Source organism: Puntigrus tetrazona, chromosome 22 (assembly GCF_018831695.1).
Source record: "Puntigrus tetrazona isolate hp1 chromosome 22, ASM1883169v1, whole genome shotgun sequence".
Classification (NCBI taxonomy): Eukaryota; Metazoa; Chordata; class Actinopteri; order Cypriniformes; family Cyprinidae; genus Puntigrus; species Puntigrus tetrazona.
The window spans coordinates 6,301,504-6,304,109 of NC_056720.1; positions in this window are offsets into that span (position 1 = coordinate 6,301,504).

The window sequence follows — 2,606 nt, forward strand, 5'->3', positions numbered from 1 at the left end:
TTTGCTTGTTATGGAAACAATAAAGTGGTGTCAGATTAAAGTTCGCATTCCTTTAAAACGCGGTGTCTTTGTCAGTGATACAGTAAATTGTCTGTGATGCATGTCAAAGCTGCATGAAGTTAAGCGTGGCGTTTTCTGCACAAAAGAAAGTTTCCTCAAGTTTGTCACGATTGCGTGTTGTAAGGGAATGGATCAGTGTCCTCAAATATTGATGCAAAACAATTTTCATTCGAATGATTAAAGGCTTTGTCTTATTACATGAGCCGCATACGATACAGTGAAATCCGATTCGCGATTCATTCTTTTGAACCGATTCGATTTCGAGGGAAATATGATTCGCAAAGCGCTTGTGCAAAAGCTATCCAGCTATTGTCAAGATGCTGGACGTCGTTAATGATTTTAATCACTAGTAGTCGTATTAATATTTGAAATACTATTCCCTGTTATTCAGGTTAAAACTTGTAGCTTTGTTAGCTAGCTAGTGAGCTGGCCATTAGCTTAATAGTTTGCTGACTAGCTAACCACAGAACAAAAAACAGCTTGGCCAATTGCTAACTAGTTTTATTACTGGTCAAACTTGTTCTACAAAAGCTATTTTACAACGATGAAACGTAAAATGCGCGGGACTCATTCTAAACGATTCATTGAACGAACGAACGAACGATTCGCTAAATGAACCGGATGCCCCAACACTTCACCTTAAGGAAGCCTTATCAATTAATGAATCAAATCTTTAAAACATAGGTCACATTTACATTGTGTTATAGCAAATACTGCTTTAATTGACCTTCAGCATCAGGCTAGAGCGATAAAAGCAAATAGCAAACACTTCACACAGTATTAGTACAGAACTGAGGCATTGCATTTTTCTAAACTAAGAAATCGTGCAATTTTCCTCCATATGAACGATACGTAAGCCAGCATTCCCTGGCATACCGTAACGGTCTCTTTTCTGACAGCTTACATATTGCCCCATATTGCCTCTCAAACCATAAAATTTATGACGGTCATTGATTAAGCAAATAATAAATAATGTGAGGCGACATAGGCGCACTTCCTTGAGTTGTTTTAAAGGAGATGAGGCGTGTGTTTGACTTTAGCACACTGCCTTTATTATTAAAACAAATTTCCTCATTTACGTTAATACAAGTACTACGCCAAATACATTTTAACACAATTAATTGGGTCTATTCTAAACCTCATGTAGGCCATTTTGGCAGTTAGTTTCTACTTCGTATAAACGACTTGATTAAGTCGAAATGGATTTCCCCCCACATTAGAGACTTATTCAAAATAGTATACTCTTTCTGGTATTCAGCATTATATAATTGCATTGGTTTTTCCATTCTTCAATCGTTTCTGCATTCTTTGAAAGCGTATGAGCCAGCGTATTTATTATTTTGGTGTCTAAGCGTGTGCTTCCTTTGGGTGTGGTGTTCAATGCTATTTCATAACAGTGGATTGCAGCCGTGCACTGTGTAGTTGTGGTTTGTCGAGAGCCGATGATTGTTTACGCCGTTGCCACTTCATTTAAAGCCGCAGAAGGAACAACCGTTGGACAACTAGCCGGAGGGAGCCGCAGGGAAACTCAGTGAAAAGACTTTTCAGTATGTAAAGAGCACCTCTGACATTTAAAAAGCACACGTTATGTAAATTTTCATTAACGCATAAACACTTAAAGTTCATTAAAGGCAGAATTTGTTTCAGAAAAACTTATTAAAGAGCAATTCTAGGCCAGTGTTTGCCATTTCGTCCAAATGTTTTATGCATAACAACATAGCGATGAATGATTCGCCGACGGTTCTTCTGAAGCGATTCTTCAACGGAAATTATTCACACTCAAGTTGCGTTCTATAATTCGTAAAAGTCGTAAAACCGGCATAATCTCGCGACAGTTTGCATCTATTTTACGTTTTGGTGAGTTGGTGTCTAATTCCTATAAATCTGCCACGCCCACTGACGTTTGGGGGTGGAGCCTGATGTAGTTTTAAAAAAAAATTATTTATACGAAATTTATAGCTTGTACAAAATACTGATGTCTTATCAGGACATCGCGATGGATTTTTCGTCGACTTTTATAACGGCTTTATAACGACTTTGGGCTGGAAACTCTGCCGCATTTTTACCGTCGATCAAATTACTAAAATAAAACGTATGTTTTCATATGAATCACATTTTACGAATTTGCATTAAATCGTCACCTTGTTAAAAAGTGACGCTTTATCGTGAAATTTGATTGAAATTAGATATTGAATTAAAATGATCTAAGGTTTGTGTCTTTATTTATTTAATAAAAAAAGTCTCAGTTTAATTATATTACAATTTATTGTATTTTATCAAGGTTTGAAGTCAACCCGACTGTAACCAACCATATAAAGGAGTAGATAGCAAGACGCCATGCGATAACTGAGGGCTTTTTCCACTGCCAAGGGTTGTAAAATGCAACAGATTAGATGTTTCGCAAAAGATTTTTATCATATAGAGGTGAAAGGTCACGTCCATGCATTCGAGTCAGACGTTCGCTGTAATTACGGTGCTAATTTCGCAATAACCAGGACGACTTTCGTTTTTTGACCAATCAGCGCAAAGTGCTCTTGACGTCACCG